The 24,561-nt window shown below is 38.5% G+C and overlaps 1 pseudogene; it reads left to right on the forward strand.

The window, feature by feature from the left end:
- The window catches only part of LOC116582328, a 120,895-nt pseudogene extending 97,842 nt beyond the window's left edge, over positions 1–23,053 (forward strand).
- Positions 23,054–24,561: the final 1,508 nt, after the last annotated feature.

The raw sequence follows: 24,561 nt of genomic DNA on the forward strand, positions 1-24,561 counted from the left end.
AGAGAACTCTTCTTGGAGTACGATGCTCAGAATGGGATCTCTTGTCCAGTCTGACCTTCTGGAAGTTTTCAACCTTGTACCCATTCCTTGCCAGTTCTTGGCCCTTTGCTGCCCTTGAATAGCCACTAGTTATGTTTAATTACTTGATACTTGGTGATTCCTCATGGTAGTGCCATCTTGAGCTGAATTCCATGTATAATTTATATCATAATCAATGTAGTTTTAAGGAAACAAATCCATATGGAATGCAAACTTTTCCAAATGATGTCATTCAGTAGTACTGAATCTAATACTGTCAGTCTGATCTAGTTCTTCCCCTTGTTTTAGTTGGTCCTACATTAGCTTCTGTTTCCTCCTTGGTAAAGTGAGGATGATTACTGTACTTAACTCACAGGGTATTGGTGAAATTATTAAGGTATTCTGTTACAGTGCTTCACACAGTGCCTGACTCACAGTAAGTACTCAATAAATGGTAGATACATAGACATAGGTACATGAGAATACATCATAACAGATGTCTGAATCACCAACATGGACCCGTGCTCAAGTCCCAATGTTGTTGCTGATACCAGGGATCCCCATTTCTCCTGATTTTCATGGAAAATCTATCGCTCTTATATTCTCTCCATTCAACGCCTTTCTTCCTAGTTACATAACTGTCTTCATAATGGCATGTACTGAAAGAGTTAGTTATATACCTCTGCTGTGGGGGTGGGGTAAGTCCCCTTAACTCTGCAAATAGGAAACTGTATTATCCCCTTTCTACAGATGAGAAAAATTAAAACTCAGGGAGGCACATCTGATGTCATTGGCATACCTGTTGAATTCCAATCTCTCCTGATCAGCAGAGCTCAGCTTCTGTTTCAAGGCACCCAACTCCTACAGTGCAGCATCCTGGCTCCACATCCAGGTTATATTATCACAAAGCTCTGATGCTCTGCCTGGCTGTGGTCAGTTCTTGCTAGTCTCTTCCCACAAAGTATCAAATCCTGTCCCTTAGGCCCACCATTTGCTGGTTCAAGAGGTCTGTTCAGAATGAATCACTAATGCTAGACTATGATGTTTCTACCTTCCTGGCTTCAAGTATCCCATGCTTGGAACTTCCTGTTGCTGCTATGCTCCGCAGGAGAAACTTGCTCTCCCCTGCCTAATAAGGATAGTTAGAACCAAGGATGAGGTACCACCCTGCCCTGGTGTTTGTTCCTCATACTCCCTTGGGCCCGTACTGTTATGATCCCATCAGGCTTTATGCTGGAAGCCATGGGGAATGAGAAAAGAATACTTTCAGTCTGTGTGGATGAATCTTCTTCAGATAAAGGCCTTCCTTGAGTCTTTTAAATTTCACTATCCATTTCTCCACTTAGTAAATCTGTTACGCACCCTGGAAAAGCATTATAGAACCTTCTTTAATTATTTGTCAATGTGGAGAAATAAATTTGCCCAAACTAATAATAATTGTGCATGGTGCTCTTACCTGCAAAATTTGTCAATAAATAAATCAATACGTTAAAACTAGAGTCATTTCCTTTTAGACTTGAACCCATCTGGCGTGGGGGTGGGGGCTTGAAAAAACAAATGTTATGGCCATTGTAATGATTAATCATATACCTTTTTATTTTTTTTAAAGGTCTTCTTATAGGAGCAAATGTTATTGTTCTGTCCTGTAGTTTTGGACTTGGTGGTGAAAATGAGCTTACCTAATGTGAAAGATACCATCAAATGCTGATGTGCCAGGAAGTCTCACTTTAGATATGAGCATTTAGAAATTGAAAAGAGTGCCAGTTTTGAGGGAGAAAAAACGAGACAGAAGATCAATAGTGAAGAAAGAGTGAAGCCATCTTTCTGTCTTAGAATGTGATGGAATTAAAGTAACTTCTAACTCTGAGGATTTCTGCGATGTCTCTTGCTATGGCAACTAACACCATAGAATTTATATAGGTGATGAAAGAAGAGAATAAACTTTTATGTTCTGATCTATTAAATTGATCTAGATTTTGTAGATATATATATCAAGGGATCAGGAGAGTGAGGTTCTCAGCTTCTTGATGGGCTTTATTTATGGTTTGAAGTTTATCTTGGTACTGAAGAGAGCTTAAATTCAAAGAATGTAATTTAAAAAAAAAAAATCTCTAAATCTTAATGGAGATAAATTGCCTTAGTTTTGTGAAACCCTACTCTCTGAGAGTCAGTAATTTATTGTGAAATGTTGGAACAAAGGTAATTAAAGGTATAAAAGTTAGTGATCAATCATTTAACAAGTGACCAAGTGCCTTTAATGTGCCCAGCAGGGTGCTTGCAATCGGGCTAAATACATTTTGCAGTTTGTTCAGGTGAAACAAAATTGAGGGAGATGTCCCTTTACATCTCCTGTTAAGTATTCTTGGATAGGTGTGTCTTCAAACTTTCTGCTCTAAGTTAGACCTAAAGCGAGTGAATCAAGTCAAGTCTGAAAGTGAGCTAGAAGTTTGCTTAATTAAAAACAACAACAACAACAACACAAAACATAAGGTTTGGTGTCATGACTTAAAAATTGTCAAGAAAGCCAGGGATAGGAAAAAATAAACAAGCCAGGGCTCAGATATCCTCCTAAGTCAGGAAAACCAAGTATCAAGTGATGCTAGAGAGAATGATGGGACTCAATACACTGACATGCCTTCCTTCCTTCCTAAGAAGCCTTCTCTTTCCTGATATCTGACAGCACCTCACACGTAAGGCTGCGCCTACTCCTGTTTCTCGAAACTGTTGGAGTGACCACCACTCAGTTTGAAACAGTTAACAGTCCTCAGCCACTGCTTTATTGCTTTGTTTCCCCCTGTGCTTTGCACATGGTAGACGATCAGATATTTTTTTGATGGATGGAAGAGCTCACGTAATGGTTGTTGAGAAAGAATCCAAGACTGGAGGTAAACTGCCCTGTTACATTTACTCCCCCCTAGAAAAAAAGAAAAAAACTCAATTGTATCTTTTGCGTTTCATGTTAGAAATTGTATGCAGTTCATTTTAAACCACCCAAAGAGCTCAGAAAATACAAAGAACAAAGTATAAATCACCTGAAGTCCAGATATTTATGAGGCCCGAGGTCTCTGCGTTTGTCAGATGGGAATAATAATAGTGCTCAAATCATGTGCTTGAGGCCGGGTTAAATAAGGCAGTGCTGGGTACAAATAAAGTGTTGGGTAAATGTTAGTTATAATCCTCATTAGTGTCATTGCCATCATCATCAGAATTAACAGTCAAAAGAGGATGGAAAGAACTAAAATTTAGTATTAGAGATGTTTCAGCAGTAGAAGAAAAGTGAAGTTGTGCCTGTCCCTTTGAGATTTATAGGAAGGGAGAAAAAAGAACTATAGAAATAAATATGATATGTGAAGAGTAGATCAGGGAGAACATTTTAGGGGGATTTCACTTTAAGAAAATAGATCATTTCCTGACAGCAAGAATGTAGGGAGTAGTAGGGGGAATTGGGGTTTGGATGAGAGGAGAAGGTCTAGTCCCCAAGGTACCATTCAGCAATAAATTGTATGAATCTGTGCCTTGTTGCTGTAGGGAACGAAACAAGAAAGTATAGTTTCCCTTTCCCCAGCTTTCTCAACTATCTAGAACACTGAAGATAAATTAAGAGAGCCTTGAGTGAAAATGTCAACTTCTAAAAGAAAGAAAATGGTGTGTGGGGCAAATAGTACAGATAAGCAAGTGGATGTCTGAACTATGGCTTAATTTAAAATTCTACCATAATGGCTTTTTACCGCAGCAATTAGAACAAAAATAAAGCTGGTAGTTTCAGATAAACAAAGCTGAGTGCTGATGGGGCTCCTAAAGAAACAGAAGCTACTGATAAAAATGGAAGTTCGGCAAGCACTCCAGGGATGAAAGGCAGGCAGGGTAGTCAAAGTGATAGGCTGTTACCAGGCCTCTCAGAAGAGCATATTGCCAGGCAGAAAGAATTGCATATGGGCACCGTTTCCAAGGATTAATGAGTGAGAGGAAGGATAAGTTATTTTTGATATTTTTGTTTACCTTGTTGAAGAAAGAAAAACTAGCGGCTGGCAAACACAAATCTTGAGAAGTTAATAAATTAGATTCTGAGTCTCGTGTTTGAAGATGAGGCTGGATAAACAGGGAGCTAGGAAAGAGCTTTTATTAATTCTAGCTTGGTGAGGGACAAATCAATATGTCTTCTGCGGGTATTTTACAGATACCTTCGGCTCGTACGTCAGTTGGCTGGCTTAGTGGGAGATCAGGGCATTTTGGTTAGCTGGACTTGTTATTGTTTTAAGTGCTATTAACTCATCTATGCAGCAAAGCTTCCTGACATGTGAACACCTCTACAAGCATAATACTTCTCCAGTTTTATTCATGTGTGTGCAATTGTATTAGTGCAAGTCGAGATTATGCACTGTTAAGAAATAGTAGCAACCAAATCTTATTTTTTAAATAGTGAATGATGGCACTCTCCTACACTATCAGAACTGGACCTGTTGGTCTCCTTTTAGTTCCTTGAATGTATCGTGATCTCTCATGCCTCTGAGCCTTCACATGAGCTAGTCCTTCTGCTGGGAGTGCTCTGCCTCCCTCCCTTTTCCTTGGCTTACCCGAGCTTCTATCTAACTTTTAGGTGTCAGTCAAATGGCACTCCCTCAGGAAGTCTTCCCTCATCTAGTTGGCCTTGTAGCATTCTGAACTTGTCTTTTATAGCACTAAATACGAGTGTAGTTCATCATTCTTTAGTTATGAGTTTGATTCCATCTTTCCTACTAGGCTGGCTTGTGGGGATAATCATCATTCACCCCCTATCCTCCTGGGTTCTAACCAGTTAAACCTGTACACAAAGAATGGAAAACAGTGGTCAATACCCCAGCGATACAGGGAAAATTGTTAGAGGGTACCGACTGGGCTTAAGGCTAAAATGGCCTTTCTCTTCTCCAGCCCCCTGGGTCCTGGAGCTTATATGACCCATCTACCCTTCCTGGTGAGCAGCAGGAAAGAGCAGAGTCTGTTGACACAGGCAAATCCAAAAGTCATGAGGGTGCTGCCTTTCTTACAGTTGAGGCTGCCTTTCTTACAGTTGCTTTTGGAGGCAAAGGGACCTCAGCCACTGGGATAACATGGCTCAGTGAGTGATTGAATCCAACCAATCAGATTAGTCATTCCTCCTCCTGTGGAAGAAGTGAATGTCTTAGTAAAGAGAGACGTTAGTAAAAATAAGAATTAGGGCTGGGGTAGGGGAAAGAAGAAATACATCTTTCGGCACTTCCATCAGACTGTAGGCAACGGAACTTGTCTGCTTTATTTACCCACTGTATCCACTGTGTGTTAAAGAGTAGTTGCAAAGTTTAAAAATAAAAATGAAAATATGTTCTTAGCATGGTATCTGGCACATTGTAAGCATTCAATATAGATTTGTTGAATCATGAATCAGCCTTTACTGGATTACTGACTCATGGCTAAATGGCCAACCAACCTTTGCAAAAGACATGGTTATTTAGTGGAAAATGTGAGACAGGAAATCTGGTTTGCTACTTGGTGTTTGACCTTGATTAAGACACTTAGGATCTCCCTTGAATCTCAATTTTTCTCATATGAAATATAAGGTGGTTGAACAAGCTTAATTGTAATTGGCCCTGTCTAGCTCTAGACTGTGATTCTAAAATGCAAAGTTCAAATGCCCTTTGCTTTAACTAAGCAGAAAAAACCTCAGGTCAAAAAGTAAATTCTTCTTCTTAAGAGTTATATAGCTGAAAAGTTTCTTTTTTTAAGATTTATTTATTTATTTGAGAGAGAGAGAGAAAGAGAGAAAGAGTCTAGGAGAGGAGTAGAGGGAAAGGAAGACAGAGAATCCCAAGCAAACCCCCCACTGAGCATGGAGCCCAACATGAGACTTGATCCCACAACTCTGAAATCATGACCTGAGCCCAAATCAAGAGCCAGTCGCTCAGGCAGCTAAGCCACCCAGGTGCCCCGTGACTGAAAAGTTTTCTAAAATCAATCAGAAATGGCAAGTTTTGGGGTGCCTGGGTGGCTCAGTGGGTTAAGCCGCTGCCTTCGGCTCAGGTCATGATCTCAGGGTCCTGGGATCGAGTCCCGCATCGGGTTCTCTGCTCTGCGGGGAGCCTGCTTCCTCCTCTCTCTCTCTTTGCCTGCCTCTCTGCCTACTTGTGATCTCTCTGTGTCAAATGAATAAGTAAAATCTTTAAAAAAAAAAAAGAAATGGCAAGTTTTGAAGAGTAAAATCTAATTAGAAATATAAGAAACTACGGGTGATTCTGAAAAGAACCTAAAACAAATGCAAAAACAATATATTTTTTTTTAAAGTAGGCTCTGAGCTCAGTGCAAAGTTCAACATGGGACCTGAACGCACAACCCTGAGATCAAGACCTGAGCTAAGATCAAGAGTTGGGTGCTTAACCAATTGAGCCACCCATGTACCTTGCAAAAACAGTTTCTTTAAAAAGGGCAATTAGAAAGTGTTATTAAATGTAATTAGCAAAATGATTTAATCTCGGGTTTTTGCCTTGTACAATTTAGTAACCAAGGATAAATCTCTGTCAATTATTTCCCCCCCTTCAGTTAAACCACCGAGGTTAAAAGCAGTAAGCTCTAGAGTTATTAAAGCGTTATAGGGAAAGCTTTTAGTTATGTGGCTTCTCTTTATTCAATCTGGAACCCAGGTTTACATTTAATATATGTGACTCATCAATTTCTGAATTAAGGTCCTTAATTAATATCTGGCATTTTTCCTTCTATCTGAAAGCTTTACACACAATTGCAGAGAGTGTGTATATTTAGAGTCTTTTCTTGACTTACCCTTAGTTACGAATAATGATTTTCCATTTTATAATTGTTGAGGCTTCTGTTAGCTGAGATGTTAGTAGTCAGGCAGGACTTTCCTGAAGTTCTGAATTTATGATTATTCACAGAAAAATATTTTGGTTTTTTTAAATTTTTTATTATTAAACATGTTCTTTTATAAGCCCAAATTAATGCTTTTAGCAAAATATTTTACAGATACTACTATATTTCAGGAATAATGATAGACATGGAAAATACAAAAATGATTAAATCCGTCTTTGGTTTTAAGGAGTTGACAATCTAATGGAGGATAAAGTCATGCAAAAACATAATCCCACTAGAAAGAAAAACATTAAGTTCTTGAAGTTGACACGTATACAAGGTGCTATGGGGGTATAGAGAAAGGATTGAATAATTATTTCCCAGGGAGTCATGGGGAAAATGCCATTTGAATGGGTATTAAATAATGCATAGGGAGTGAGTATATTCCTAACAGAGAGAACAGCACATACAGAGTAAAAGAGCTAGTAAAAGGAATTATTTGTTCAGGAAACGTGAGAAGAATAGTTTCTTTGGTATGGAAATATTTACAACAAAATGACAGAAGATTGACATCAGTCCTATATAAAGAGCTTTTATAATTCAGTGAGAAAAGATGAACACCTCATTAGAAAAATGGAGAAACATTAATATAAAATATTTCTTGGACACTTAGTATATTTACAAAATATTAACAATGATATACTCCCTGACATCTTGGAGCTTGCCATCTAGTGGGAGACACATGTAAGTAAATATAACAATTACAATTTAGTGTGTTGAGATTATAAACAGAACACAGAAGAGGCATCTAATTCATAGTTGGGGAGCCAGAAGAAGCTTCCTGAAGAAGTCAAACTTCTAAGTTTTAAAGGCAAAAATTGGGTAGTATATAGACAGACACAGAAGTGGGCTGGGGGTAAAGGGGGTGAAGGTGAAGTGTGGCTGCAGCAGAGTATGAAGAGAGAAGTCAGATAATGTAAGTTTTGAAAACTATGTGCATAAGTTTGGGTTTTCTTTTTTTCTTAAAGATTTATTTATTTATTTGAGAGAGAGAGTATGCGTGAGTGGGTGGAGAGGCAAAGGGAGAGAATCTCTAGCAGAAGCCACGTTGAGGGCAGAGCCGGACATGGGGCTTGATCTCACGGCCCAAGAGATCATGACCTGGATCAAAACCAAGTGTCTGACACACTCAGCCACCCAGGTGCCCCAGATGTTTGCATTTTCTTCCTTTTTTTCTTTAAAGATTTTAAAAATAATTTATTTGACACAGAGAGAGAGAGGGAGAAAGCACACAAGCAGGAGGAACGACAGGCAGAGAGAGAGGGAGAAGCGAGCTCCCTGATGAGCAGGGAGACACATGTGGGGCTCCATCCCTGGACCCTGGGATCACAACCCAAATCAAAGGCAGACACCTAACCGACTGAGCCCACCCAGGTGCCCCAATGTGTTTTCTTTCTTTCTTTTTTAAGATTTTGTTTATTTATTTGACAGACAGAGATCACAAGCAGGCAGAGATGCAGGCAGAGAGAGAGGAAGGGAAGCAGGCTCCCTGCTGAGCAGAGACCCCGATGTGGGACTCGATCCCAGGACCCTGGGGTCATGACCTGAGCCGAAAACAGAGGATTTAACCCACTGAGCCACTCAGGGTGCCCCAAGTTTGTGTTTTCTTAAGGAATCCATTGAAATGTTCTTAGTAGGAAGGCAATACTTTGATAGATTTGGGCTTTAGTCAATCTGACTGACTATAGTACGGAGAATGGATTGGAGTGGGCAACATGTCCATTTAAGAGGCTTTTTCTGTAACCTAGTAGAAAGATGATGGTGGAATGATAAGGAGGGCATCAGTGGTAATAGAGAAAAGTGGATGGATTTGAAATTTATTTAGAAGGTAGAACTGGTAGAATTTAGTGATTGATATGATGTATCAGGAGTGGTGATAAAAAGAAGTAAGAACAGCTTTGGAAATTAAGATGATGAATAATGTTCAGGACATGTTGATTTGTAGGTGTCTAAAGGAAATGGAAATTTCTGGAATTTACTTTTATGAGTCTGGAACTCAGGTGGGAGGACTTGTGGAGATAGAGGTATGGGAATCATCAGTCCTGAGTTCATCCGGAGACAGTTGAGTATTGTAAGAAGATAAGAGGGATAAGACAGAACCCTGGAATAGAACTCTGCCACATACAAAGGAAGAAAAATTCTCAACATGAAAAGGAATGGTTGAGAGGGTAAGTAAGAGGAAGGGCAAGGTATTGTTGCGTTATGGAAATAAAGGGTGAATAGCATTAAAAAAAAATGTAAATGGTTAACTCTATCAAATGTTGCTAAGAGGGATACCTGGGTAGCTCAGTCAGTTAAGCATCTGACTCTTGATTTCAGCTCAGGTCATGATCTGAGGGTCGTGAGATCGAGTTCTACATTGGGGCTCCATACTCTGCTTATCCTAATTCCTCCCCCTACTTGTTCTCTCTCTCTCTCTATTGTAAATAAATAAAATCTTTAAAAAATGTTGCTGAGAGGTTGTATAAGATAGTAGCACTGAAGCGAGTCCTTTAGGTTTAGTAACAAGGAGGTTGACTGTAGTCTTGTGGAGAACAGTTTCAGTGTAGTGTTGGGGGAGGCATTTTTTTTTTTTGAAAATTTGCTGTTCTTTATTTTTTTTTTTATTTCCAGCATAACAGTATTCATTATTTTTGCACCACACCCCGTGCTCCATGCAATCCGTGCCCTCTATAATACCCACCACCTGGTACCCCAACCTCCCACCCCCCGTCCCTTCAAAACCCTCAGATTGTTTTTCAGAGTCCATAGTCTCTCATGGTTCACCTCCCCTTCCAATTTCCCCCAACTCCCTTCATGGACATTGGGGGAGGCATTTAATGTGTCCGCCAGTGGGTGGGAAGTGAAATGATCACAGGAATCAGACAAAATAGCATTAACACATCATTCACATAACAAGAAATACAAAGGGTCAAGAAACATAAAGAAATTCTATCTCTTTAGTAAAAACAAAAATAAAAACAAAAACCCCCCCACACAAAATAAAATGAGACACTATTTTTGGCCAGTCAAGTTGGCAAAGATAGAAAATTAATATACTGTCATTCACCACTTGGTTGAAGTGTCACTTGATACAATTTTTGAAGGTCATTTGGCGACATCAGAAATTTTTAAAATGTGAATACCTTTTCAGGTCACAATTCTGTTTCCTTCTTGGCATAGAGAAGGATACATGATCCTCATCATGCCTTTTCGTTCTTGTGTTCTCTACTATCACCACATAATAGCTGTTTGGAGTTGAGAACGACAATAATTCCAAAGAGGGAAATTTTTCTTGTTCTGCATGTCTCCGGTTGTTACTGCTGGTGTTTTGTATGTTCATACTCGAGTGAATGGTTTATTTGGGGTGTGCTGGGATGCCAGGTGAGATTATTAGGAGTGTTATCTGCTGGAGGACATGCCACCTCAGGCTTTTTAAAATCCAGAGTTAAGAGGTGCGCCTGGCTGGCTCATTTGGTAGAACATGCGACTCTTGATCATGAGTTCAAACCCCACATTGGGCGTGGAGCCTACTTAATTAAAAAGTAAAATTAAGGGGCGCCTGGATGGTACAGTCTGTTAAGCATCCGACTCTTAGTTTAGGCCTCAGGTCGTGATCTGAGGGTCGTGAGGTCAAGTCCCAGATCAAGCTCCATATTCAGCATGGAGTCTGCTTAAGATTCTCTCTCTCTCCCTCTGCACCCCCTACCCCACACACTCTCTCTCTCAAATAAATAAATAAATAAATAAATCTTTTTAAAAAAGTAAAAATAATAAAGTACAGAGTAATAATAGAGAAAGAAGGATAAAAGTCATGCAGAGAGGCAGGCCACCCAAATAATTTTCTGCCACAATTTCTAAAGGACTCGGGATGTGTTTCCTGGCCGCAGGAGCAATAAAGGAGAAAGGAAAGCGAACAGTTCTTGAGGAATTTTTTTCTTCCAATTATCCAGATCTCACATAAGTAAAGAGGTAAACTAGTTAGCAAGAGGTGTTTGTTGAAGTTAGCCTCACAAAATCAAAATAAAGCCAATGATAAGCTCCATCAGGACAAGGATTTATGTCTGTTTCACGACTTCATTGTTACCACCTAAAGGAAAGCCTGGAAATAGTAGGTACCCAGTTTATAATGGTTGAAAGTAGAAAGAACACTGAATGGGAAATCTGATAAGCTACAAAACCAGAGGAGTGAAGTGTGGATTGTTGACAGTTTGTTGAAGTTTATCTTTTTCATCTTGCTCTTATTTAACAACAAACACAAAATCTCGAGGCATCTGACTGCGGTTGTTTTTTTGTTTTCTTCTTTCCTTCTTCCAGAATGAGAAAGCATTAACTAGAAATCAAAATGGCTTTGCAGATAGATGGTGATTTTAAACTAATTTTGTCATTTGCTGTGTGGAGAGAGGAGAAGGGAGAACATCATCCAGTCACGAAGCTTGTGTTAACATTAATTGGTGATTATTGCAATGTGCACTGCAGTTTTTACTTTTTCTAAAATGCAACCATCTGATTAGTTAGCTCCATTTGGAGGAGAGGCAGTCACAATTACAGAAATAGGAGAAATGAAAGTGTTTTCAACAAGTTGCGTAAGAATACAGTTTCTTAAGGGTTGTTTTTTGTTTAAAAAAATTTTTTTTTCATAGCAAAATTGGATATAGGAACCCTTCAAGTGTACATGGAGGAAATTACAGTACTTTTTGATTATCTCTTGGCTCTCACCTTTTTCTCCTATACCTCATAATTCTATTTAAATAATAATAGTTTCCATACGAAAACTTTCACTGTTGTAAAGCCAAGAAGACGAGGACTTGATGCAACGGTTAGCAATGCGGTTGTATGATTAACAGCAAAAAGAAAAAAGCTATGCTGACTTTTTGGACTCTGATTGCCAGCATTCTATAGTTCAAACTGCTGACTTCTTGAAATGATTGATGGTTTGAATTTTCTTGATGCTAGACTCTAGTGGTTTTCTGCCTACACCTTTGGCTTCTTTCCTTCTCTCTTGTGTGTAGATTCATCTTATGCTACTACCTAGCCAGTTTTAGAATCTCTTCTCTCACTCTGTGCTCTTTCTTTTGGAGATCTTATTTGAATTGCCACCTTACTCCGATGACCTAAATTTTATCTCTAACACAGGTTATTCTCTTCGAGCTACCTATATGATATATCTTCTTATTCTAAAGGCAGTCAAACTCACCATGTTCAAAAATAAGATTAAAATTTACCTCTCCAAATAATGGTCTCTACCAAACATGTCAAGCCAAAGTCATCTCTGATACCTGTCTCCTCTCCTTTCCTTGCCCCATCCAATCTGTCACTAACTCTCTCCATTTATTCTCTTACTATCTCTCAGCTCTGTTTCTCTTTGGCCCTACCACCAGTAGTCTAGTGCAGTTTACACTCACTCACCTTCAAAACCTTCTAAATTATCTTCCTGCATCCACCTTTGCCCCATTTCAATCCGTTTTCTGCAGTGCAGCCATTTCAAAATACAGAAATGAACATGTAATTCTCTGATCTTGAGAAAAGTTTAGAAGTTTTAACAAGACCTAGAAAGCTTTGAATGATCTGAACTGTTCTCACCCTCTTCAGTGTCCTCTCACCTTGCACTTGCTTTAGCTCTTTGTGCCCCAACTGCACTGGCCTTCCTTTAAGAGACCTGCCTGGTCTCTCTATGCTACATCCTGCCACAGGACCTTTGAACATGCTTTTGTCTTGGCTAGGAATGCACTTGCTTCATTTTGTCTGGTCAGCTCACACTTACCATTCACATCCAAACTTATTTTTCTTTAAGAAAGATATTTATGACTTCCTTGACCTGTCAGCTCTCTGTAGCTTACATTGTCCTATTCCACTGTGTGTCTCTTTATTATGCTTGTCACATGGGTGTGTGGCTGGGGAGGGTGGGAGCTCCCAGCTGGCCAGGACAGTGGCAGGGTAGAAGGTGCTGTCATCTGGATGGGGGTGCAAGCTTTTGCTTTTCCTTTGTGTCCTCACACGTTGTCTCTGGGAAGGAATTCCCTCAGCTTTAGGAAGCACCAGGCTGCTGCTTTTACTTATGATTCAACCCCATTTTGTACTTACTGTTCCTTGACTATGTTCTATACTTTTCCAACTTGATGCTCACTCTGCAGGGTAGAGCCACCTCTTCCTTTTCCGTCTGTAAAGATGCTACTTTCTCAATAATAATAATAATAATAATCAGAATGTTTTGCTACTCACTTACTTTGTGCAAGGCTACCTCTATTTTGCCACTCAATTCTCACAACAATCCTGTTTTGTACATGCTAGTATTAACTCCATTTTACAGATGAGGTAACTGAGGCTCCAAGAGGCTAAGCAACAGCATCCACCACAAAGTGTGGAACTGTAGGAGCTAGAGTTTGTGTGGAGACACCTGACAAAACTGGTTTCTCATGATATTTTCTACTTGGTGAAAAGACACCTCAGTCATAAAGGCTTTTTTGATGCACTCAACAAGATGTGATCTCTTTTTGCAACTTTCTCTGCCTTGTGTGTATACTTCTTTTATGGTGATTATCATATTCTGTGCTTTATTATGAATATGTATATTCCAATGAAGCAGATAATAAAGCCTTTGAGGACAAAGACTATATCTACTCACCATGCTCTACCCTTGAAAGACTTTAGGATAGAAAGTTAGTCAACCTCTATTATGTAAGAAGGTTGAACCAATCAGTAGTTGCAAATTTTTTAAATAAAGATTTTATTTATTTATTTGAGAGAGAGAGCATGAGCAGGGTAAGGGAGAGGGTGAGGGAAAAGGAGACTCCCCGCTGAACAGGGTGCCTGATGCAGGCTCCATCCCAGGAACCTGGAATCATGACCTGAGCTGAAGGCAGACACTTAACTGACTGAGCCATCCAGGTGGCCCAGTAGTTGCAAATTCAAATGAGTATAGGGTTAAGAATGTAACAAATGACTGAGATGGCCCATTTGGCTGTGATATGCTGAAGAACACAGCCCTATCTAGAGGGAATAGCAGCTTTTTGGTTCCTCTTGACTGTGATCACACTGAATTGTGTGTTGCCTTGTGTTGCCAGTTCTTTTGATTTTTCAAGAGAATTCAGAAATCTGGATTTTTCTTTTTTCTTTTTTAAAAGGTTTTATTTTTAAGTAATCTCCACACCCATCGTGGGGCTTGAACTCACAACCCCAAGATCAAGAGTCACATGTTTCACCAACTGAGCCAGCCAGGTGCCCTAGAAATCAGGATTTTTAGATAAATAAAGTGATATCTCCTGCTTTTTAAGTGTTGGGAAAATTAAAACATAGACTAGACGGATATAGGGTAGCTCAAGGCCAATGACTTGTAGATAATGTTTCTGCTCTTCCTTCGAGCTCTTTTTTTTTTTAAGATTTTATTTATTTATCTGACAGAGAAGGAGAGAGCACAAGCAGGGGGAGCACCAGACAGAGGAAGAGAGAGAAGCGGGCTCCCAGCTAAGCAAGGAGCCCAACACGGGACTTGATCCCAGGACCCTGGGATCATGACCCAAGCCAAAGGCAGCCGCCTAGCCAACTGAGATACCCAGGCGTCCCTCTCTTCAAGCTCTTATTGTATACAATAATGATTCTATGTAAATGAATATTCTAATACTATCAAATGTCTTCTAGAAATCACTGCTATTGTGAGAAGTATCTTCTACAATGTTTGAGAGTAGGAAGAAAGAGAGAGAAGAAATATTGAACCCCCAAGGTTTCACTAATGTTTTGGAAGAACATACATATATTTGAAAGAACAGTATCTGAGTGCCCGTTCTATAATTATCTGTGTGTGTATTTATAAGCATAGATGAGATGTAATTTGCATATGTATCATTGAATATGCATATATTTATTTTATATACAGAATCTACAGATTTACATTACATTTTACATTTATGCAAATTTACACTTAGATTTACCAAATATGTAGATTCATGTTAGAGATTTTTGAAAAATTAAAAAAGGCTCAGATTCAATTTTAGCTGAAAAGGGTTGAAAACTGGACAGTGATCTCATCGCTTTGATAATCCAATTCCCTAAACTAGCCAGACCTTGGAAAATGAGCAGCTTAACCATGCTTGTGCCTGTGCTAGAATTTGAAATGACTGTTTAAACTGTTTTGGTCCTAACTTGTATAGTAAGAATATTTTTGAGAAGCTACATGTTGATGGGAATGAAAATGAACTAGATCAGTCACCTTCAGTACATGCAAACTAGAAACTCTTTTCAAGTTAAGCTCTATTGCAAGAGTTGAGTTTCTCTGGTCACCAGAGTCTTATACTGAAAAACAGTCTAGATCAACATCTAAAAATAGGTGTAAAAAGCCTATTGTGGATGTGGTCCAGCATGAAATACTGTGGGAATATTGAAGAAAGGTAACATGTTCAAGGAGTCGAAGTTTGGTCAGTCTTGAGCAAGAATGTAAATATTTGGCACTATTTTGTTAGGTTTTAGTGATTTCCTTCCTGGATTGGTTTTAGAAATAGGCTAGACATTAATCAAGAAGATGCTCAGTTTCTTTCCAATTTGTTGATGCTTTATGTTACAATTTCTTTGGGGGCTAAGAGTATTGTCTTAAAAGCACATAACTTCAAACTTCCTTCTTTTAGAGTTTCTTCTAGGTTGCAGGTTGCATTTTTAGCACAAAAGTAAATAGAGTTGGTTATATATTAGCCGGAGGAATGACTACAGGAAAAGAACATAATATAATCCCCTTGACGTTCTGTAGATTAGAGAATGTTGGAGCTGGAAAGGACTTTAGCAGTTCCTTAGCAGTTGTCTTACCCTCTTGGGGAGTTAGATTAGATATCTCCAAGACCCTTCATAGCTCATTTGTCAAATGGGGCAGCGGAGGCCCAGGGTCAGAGTTTATATTTACTGTGGATCAATCTTTCAGGGGAAAGGGAGTTGACTCTTAAAATACCAAAATGAGTTCATCTGAACCCATGAAAAATTTGCAACAATTTATGTGGTATTCCAAATAAATGGGGCAGAATAGGTCTAGTATTTGAGATTCTAGAAATAAAAATTTTCTAGCACATCTCTTTCTTTAATCATAAATTCTAACATATCTTGTGCATCTCTGTAGAAAGAAGCAAACCAATTAAACAGAAGCGCCTAGCTCAGTGCTAAGTTCATTGCAGGCTTTCAACCCATATGTGTTCAGTGACCAGAGGCAGTGACGCTCACCATAGATTTCTATTTAGTTTTTCATGTTTCTAATCTAGATGTCTCACTACTAGCAGTGGAAGTAACTTTGTGATATTCAGAGTATATTTTCTTTGACCTAAGGCTATAACTCTTTTTTGAGGCACAAACTAATTGAACAATTCATTTTGGTATTTTTTTAAATCATGAAACTGCTGCAAAAGGAATATTTGACTGCTATATAATTTTGTCAGATATATGAAGAGAAAAAGCAATTATTTGCCTGGATTTTATGTCCTATTAAAATTAAATAAATGCATAAAATACATAAATAAAACCTCATTGAATGTTGGAATGTCAGGGAAGAGAATGAAATTTGTGTCTATTATTCTCATTTGTTCAGCACAGCTGAGAATAGGAAACTGGTGCTATTAAGTTTTAATCTTTCTCCTTTCACATCAGAATGCTCATATATATGATTTTTAAAAAATTCAGTGGGGAAACTGTATGTACTTTAATATTAATTGCTACTAAATTGATAGTATTTCATATGAGCCATTTAAAAATTATGAACTTTGCTTTTATGTTCATCTTTCCCATAACTGCCGGGATAATCTCTTACCAATAGTATTTTCATTATATTCGTCTCTTACTCAAAAACCTATAGAGAATGCCTATAGCTTTAGTGTTGTAAGTAGGAGTTGTGGAGACAGAAGTTCTGGGTCTGATTCTCCACTTTTTGCTGGCCGTGTGGCTTTGGGAATGCCATTTTTTCCCTCTGAGGCTCAGTTTTCTTATAAACAAAGTGGGGAAATATTTACAAACGATAATATTGTTGTGAAGGATACGTGAGAAAATGTTTGAAGCTCTTCGCAGAGCACCTAGGCTGAGGTAAGCCCTGGTGCATACTAGGTATTCAGTAACTATTGATTTAATTAGCTCATAGCTATCTAATGCTTAGAAGATAACCTGCAAATTTTTCACCCTACCCTGTAAGAACTGGCTCCCATATTTATCCCAGGCACCAACACTCTTAATTTGTTATGGCTTAGTTAGGATAGGTCCCTTTGTTTTGGCCAGACTGATTTCCTTTCTGACCTTATACACTACTCAGCTTCTCGGTCCCATGCTTGCACTGTTTTCATTACCCCACAGAAAGTGCCCTTCACTCTTCAATGCCACCGTATTTCAATTACTTTTGTAATCTTGCACGAAACTCACCTTTTCCAGGAAATTGCCTAATTAACCCCATTTGACTTAGGTCTCACCATTATTCTGGTTCATCTCAGCACTCACGTAATCAGTCTGTATAATCCTCTGCACCTGCAAGCATACAGTTTTGCCTTGTTCTTAATTCATTTTCTGTGTATTTTGCTCCTTCTCCAGCCAGTTTGAAAGCTCTTCAGTGGCAATAAGGAATGCATCTCCTATTTTGTTTGCAACAACACCCTTTCCCATATTACCCTTGGCCTCTAGTTTCAAGAAAGTTGCAAATTTTGCTGAATAAATGAATCAGTGGTATTTCATGAAATTGCATTTTGCAGCTATGGAAAGCCAAACATCAAGTGGATGCAATTTCATGCTTATGATCTAAAGCAGCCAACCGGGTGTTCTGACAATGAACAGATATTTGTGATTATTTTTATATTTTCTGCAATGAGGTAGAAAGAGCACACTTCATTATGTGACCGCAGGACAGTGGTTAGCCTAGCATATGATATCACAAAATGTTCTACTGGTACAGAATGAGTCTACAATTTAAAATAATGATATAGCTGTGTGACCTTGGGCGATTAACCTTTCAGGTGCTTTGTAAAAGCATCTGTAAAATAAATGAGGGGTTAGATTCTGTTATCTCTGTCTGCTCTCAGTTCTATCATTTTCAGGTTTTTAAATCATATACTATGGCCTCAGTTGGTAGTGTGGCAGTGTGTATATGATGTGAATGGTTACTAAGTGATATCTATCTCAGTGGTCATCGACTGGTGCCCTTTGAGGGTGCCCAAGTATATATTAAATATATATAGCTTTTGTCTTGGGCAGATGACATTTGTGATCTATTTCCTAAGAAACCACATGGTCCTAGGGCTAAGATAAACAAGATTCAGTATTTTCTAGCAGGCTATGGACTCTGAAAAACAATCTGAGGGGTTTGAAGTGGCGGGAGGGTGGGAGGTCGGGGTACCAGGTGGTGGGTATTATAGAGGGCACGGATTGCATGGAGCACTGGGTATGGTGCAAAAATAATGAATACTGTTTTTCTGAAAATAAATAAATTAATTTAATTAAAAAAGAAAAAGAAGAAAAAAAAAAAAAGAATGAAGAGGGAAAGAGAACCAGAAGAGGTTTTAATTCAAGAATAGATGGAGGCTTAGGGAAAACAGGGTCAGAATTTGCTTTACCAATAAGGAGAAGTTATCTTTCCCCATTCTCTTGCTCCCATTCACTCACTACACCCCAGAGAACCACCCTCCCCAAGGAAGAATTTACCATTCACTAGAATTCAAAATATCCTAAAAATTCCTATTTTTTATTTATTTTATTTATTTATTTATTTATTTATTTATTTGACAGAGAAAGATCACAAGTAGGCAGAGAGAGAGAGAGAGAGAGAGAGAGTGAGAGAGAGGAGGAAGCAGGCTCCCTGCTGAGCAGAGAACCCGATGTGGGTGGGGCTCAATCCCAGGACCCTGAGATCATGACCTGAGCCACCCAGGAGCCCCAAATTCCTATTTTTAAGCACATAATCTTTTTTTAAACATGTAAAGGGGTGTGGGTGGCTCAGTGAATTAAGTGTCTGCCTTTGGCTCATGTCATGATTCTGGAGTCCCAGGATTGAGTCCCATGTCTGGCTCCCTGCTCAGTGGGGAGCCTGCTTCTCCGTCTGTCCTTCCCCCTGCTCATGATCTCATTCTCTCTCTCTCTCTCTCTCTCATCTCTCTCAAATAAATAAATACAATCTTTTCTTAAAAAAGAGAAAGCATGTAAAAATTTTATTAACACAGGAAAGTACTGAAGGACATGTAAATTTATCCCAATGAATATAAATCCTTTGCAAAACTGCCAGTGCCCTAGGTTAAGGAGATTAAAGAACCAGAAGAGAATTGTGAGGAATTTATTCCCCAACACCAACCCAGAACTAAAAGATAGGTTATATTGACCAGCCTAGTTTCATTAAAACATTTGTTTCTAATGACTGAGTGAAAATTACTTATTTGAAAACATTGTCTTTCAAAGCATGCACTTTTAAAAAAAAAAACAAGAAGTCTATGTAATTACAAAATTATGTTTTTCCCGAAAATAGATATCATTTCAATGAGTAATGAGTAGACAGAGAATATATATTGGATAAGAGTAAACCTTCCATAATGAGAATCAGTTTTGGAGTTTTGTCATGTTATAATAACCTAACCTGGCTTCTCAGAGCTTGGCCGTTTATGCAGCACACCAAGCATCTAGTTCTTCAAGATATGATATGAATGATCTAAATGGATTATATTTATGTATCCCTCACACATTAAATAACCACAGAGACATGTTGTTGTACCCACATGACTTGACAAATGGGGCCCAAAGGAAACCGAGAAGCAACCTGAGAAATTTGTCCAAGGGTGTTTTACAGCATCAAAGGGGCTACATAAGCCTTCTACCAAGACTGGAAAAAAAAAAGAACAAATCACTGTGAGTTCAAGAGTATGTATAGTGAGAGGGAAGCTGGAAGGTAAAGGGTTGCTGGAAGCATAAGGGATAGAGGTCAGATAATAGGATATTGGAGTTAAGGATTTCTGATGCAGAGCAGTTCTGGTGATGGCAAGGTCTAGAGGGGCTTCCACGGCTGTGAGTGGGTAGAGAGAAGTGAAGGTCAATGTCACAGGTGTCGAGGTTAAGACTTATACATGTAGGGTGTTAGTGGACTGACTGTCCATAGGGATCGTTATTTAAGTATCTTTTATTAAGTATCTTTTCAGAAACAGAAGAGATACATTTAGGCAAGGGGGGGTTGGTTCTCTGGTAGCTAATGATAAGGGAATTATCTTTAGGAAGCCTTCCCTTCCTCATTTTTCTATCATTTTTTTGAGTAAGAAAAGGCTTCCAGTTATAGATGAAAATAAAATAGACTCAGAAATTCAATAATTTGTCTGCTGTCATAGAGCTAGTGAGTGGTAAATCTAGGATTCAAAACAAGCTCTGTCATAGTTGTAGTTCTGCTATGGCTGTGTAAGTTGACTATAGCCCATCCTTCTGGCTGATCGTGACAGAAAAATATGGAAAAATACAAAACCTGCTATTTGAGGACTCTAAAAAGTTAATAGAAGCCGTAAGGTTATGGAGTGGGGTCAAAACTTGGAGAAGTGACCTGCATGGGGGTGAGTTTCCATTTTTTCCCCTGGTGCTCCTTTGTGCCTAGAGTGGATCGCAGTAACGTAGTGGTGTTGGAAATAAAACTCTGATAGAGAGATCATGAACTTTCTGGCCAGAAGAACAAAGGATAGACGCACCACAAATCTGGATAGTGTGGGAGGAATCACAGTAGGAGAGAGCTGGAGAAGAGGCCTCTTAATTGTGTATAAGTCTCAGCCAGACTCCTGAGCATAGGATGGACCATAATTAGCCGAGCAAAGGCTTTGAGGATTGGAGTGAGATTACAATCATCCACACAAGTCTCACATCAACCCTGAACAATATACCTGCATAGCACAAATCCAAATAAGCAGAGCACCTTCTTAAAGAAAGAAAACAAGATTTAATTTTTGACAACTCTATTGAGGTATACTTTACATACGTACGATTTATCTGTTTTAAGTTTAAAATTCAGTGATTTTTTTTTTAAATTGAAATCAAGGACCATTTCCATCACCCCAGTAAGATCTCTTGTTTCTGTTTACTGTTAAACTCTGTTCTCAACTCCAGCCCCTGAAAACCACTAATCTATTTTTTTTTTTGTCTCTGTAGGTTTCCATTTTCTGGACATTTCATAGAAATGGAATCATACGTGGTCTTTTGCATCTGGCTATTTTCACTTAACATGTTTTTGATGTCCATCCATATTATAGCATGTATGCATATTTTGTTTCTTTTTTAAGGATGAAAAGTATTAATTGTATGGTTATTCCACATTCAAAACTAAGATTTGAGCTACCACCCATGTAAGGCAAGACAGAATATATGGTCTAAACCTAACAGGGTGATTACCCGAGAAAACAAAACAAAACAAAACAAAAGTTAACGTTCTCCAAAAAGCTTAGAAGTCTCAGGACCTTGAGTCTAAACAACTTAATAGTCAAAATATCTGAGTGACTATGTTTACTAGACGTATTAAGAGCCTGGAAAATATGACCAATCCTCAAAGGAAAAGACAATCAGCAAATGTGAACCTTGAGAAAACCCAGATGTTGGAATTATCAGACAAAGTATTTAAAACATCAGTTATACCTCGGCTCCATGAAGTTAAGGAAAAAACACTTGAATGGATAGATATTCTCAGCAGAGAAATAAAAAGTACATAAAAAATAACCATATGGAAAATTTAGAACTAAAAACTACAACATTTGAAATGAAAAAATTACCATCTGGACTCAATAGTAGACTAGAGATGACAGAGGATAGAACTAGTAACTAGAAAAATAGGTCAGTAAAAGAAATACTGTATGATTTCATTTATGGTTTTGTTTTTTTTTTTTAAGATTTTACTTATGCGGCCCCTGGGTGGCTCAGTCGGTTAAGTGCCTGCCTTCTGTGTAGGTCATGATCCTGGAGTCCCAGGATCCAGCATGCCGTTGGTGTCCCTGTTCAGCAGGGAGTCTGCTTCTCCCTCTGTCCCTCACCCCACTCGTGCTCTCTCTCGCTCTCTCTCTCTCAAAAAAATAAATAAATAATATCTTTTTAAAAAGTGGTAAAATACTAACATTGAACAGATTGCGAAAGTTTAGTGTATATATTGTAATTTCTACTGAAGTTATGAAAAATATAATTCAAGGGAAAACAGCAAACAAGCAAATATATTAATGGAAATAGAATAGTAAGAAAAATGTCCAGCCAATTTAAAAGAAAGCAGGAAAGGGGTTAGAGAAGGGTACAAACAGTGGGGACAAGCAGCAACAAATACTGTCATAGATCTAAGTCAAATCATGACAACAATTACATGGAGTGTTAAAACTCTAAACACAAATTAAAAGGCAGAAATTGAAATTAAATTATAAAAGACCCAATTACATGCTGTCTCTAAGAAATACACTTTAAATATAAAGGCATATATAGGCTAAAAGTAAAATGATGGAGCCATCTGACTGTGAGACAGCAGCAGCTGGAGCCACGTGATCCTGTGCTGGGGACCAGGCCGAGACCTGGCAATGGAGCCTTGCCCGGCCCTGTGCCCTTTGCCGCTGTGCTTCTCGCCCTGTGCTTTCAGTGGAGGTACTGTATTGGTAATTGCAGGAGGAGATTTTTCAGTTGTTGCTTCTGACACTTGATTGAGTGATGGGCTTTTAATTTGCACCTGGGATGGCCCCAGGTATTACAAATTAGCAGACAAAACAGTCCCTGGATGCAGTGGTTTTCATGGAGACTGTCTTACTTTGACCAAGATTATTGAAGAAAGACTAAAGACATGTAAGCATTCTAATAACAAAACCAGGACTACAGGGGCATTTGCTGCAATGCTGTCCACCACCCTCCATTCAAGACCATTCTTTCTATATTGTGTTTACAACATCATATGGGAACTGGATGAAGAAGGGAAAGGAGCTGTGTACGACTTTGACCTGGTCTGATTCTACCACTGAGACTCTTTCAAGGCTGGAGGCTCAGCAAATGCCATGCTACAGCCCCTGCTTGACCACCAGGTTGGTTTTAAGAGCAGGCAGAATATGGACCATGTCCCACTGTCCTTGGACAGAGTCACGCATCTTGTGAAAGATGTCTTCACTTCTGTGGTGGAGAGGGATGGTTTTACTGGGGATGCTCTCATATCTGCATCGTGACTAAGGAGGGCAGCAGGGAGGGGACTGTTCCCCTGCGGAAGGATTGAGCTGCGTGTTGTTATCATTAATCACTTTAAAACTGGTTAGTTTTGGGGCGCCTGGATGGCTCAGTGGGTTAAGCCTCTGCCTTCAGCTCAGGTCATGATCCCAGGGTCCTGGGACCAAGCCCTGCATCAGACTCTGCTCAGTGGAGAGCCTGCTTCCCCTCTCTCTCTGCCTGCCTCTCTGCCTACTTGTGATCTCTCTCTGTCAAATAAATAAATACAATCTTTTTAAAAAACTGGTTAATTTTGTATCTTGGAACTATCCAACTCATTTCTTTTATTAAAAAGTAAAGCCTGAAGTAATAAATAAAGTAAAATGATGAAAAAAAATATACAGTGCAAATAATAATTGAAAAACTGCCATGGTAGCTATGTTAATATCAGACAAAGGAAACTTCAGAGCAATACCTATTACCAGGAATGAAGAAGGAGCTAATTATGAAAGAATTAGTTCACCAAGACATAACAATCCTAAATTCATATGCAGCTTACAACAGATCTTCAAAAGACATCTGATAGAAAGTAATATAAATGAAAGAGGAAATAGACAAATACACAAATGTATATGGTGACTTCGATACAGGTATTTCAGTAATTGATAGAAGAATTAGAACGGAGATGAATATGAATATAGAAAGCCTAAAAGATACTGTCACCAGCTTGAATAAATTTTATCAAGTACCCATGGGACATATTCTGGGCTGTAAACAAACCTTAAAATCATTAATGGAAGTCGTACAAAGTACTTTTGCTGACCATAATGATATTAAACTAGATAGTAATAATAGAGACAAAGTAATATATCGAAAATCCTCTAATATTTGGAAAAAATTACTAAATAACCAGTGAATTATTAGTAAAGACCAAGGGAAATTAGAACATATTTTAACTGAAATTAAATGTAAATTGTAACATTTGTGAGACTCATCTAATGTAGTTGTTCAAGGGAAGTGTGTGGCACTAAATGCATGTTTTAGAATAGAAAAAGGTTTCAAAGTGGGGGTCTAAGCATTCACCTTAAGAAATTAGTAAAGCAAATTAAATTCAAAGAAAACAGAAGGAAGGAAATGGTAAAGATAAGAGCAGAAATTAATGAAATTGAAAACACAATTGAGAAAATCAATGAAACTAAAAGGCTTATCCTTGAAAATTTTCAGTAAAACTGATAAATCTGTAACAACACTAACAAAAAATTGAGTGAAGACTGATTTCCAAAATGAAGAACGAAAGAGAGAATATCACTACAGAACATACAGGCATAAAAGGATATGAAGGGAATACTAAAGACAATTATATGCATGTAAATCTGAAAACTTAAATTGAACCAATTATTTTTTTCTCTATCTATTGATTTATTTGTTCATTTATTTATTTTTAATTTAATTTTTTCATGTTCCAAGATTCATTGTTTATGCACCACACCCAGTGCTCCATGCAACATGGGTGTTCCTTAATATCCACCACCAGGCTCACCCGTCCCCCCACCATCCCCTCCAAAAACCTCGGTTTGT

Source organism: Mustela erminea, chromosome X (assembly GCF_009829155.1).
Source record: "Mustela erminea isolate mMusErm1 chromosome X, mMusErm1.Pri, whole genome shotgun sequence".
NCBI classification, from domain to species: Eukaryota; Metazoa; Chordata; class Mammalia; order Carnivora; family Mustelidae; genus Mustela; species Mustela erminea.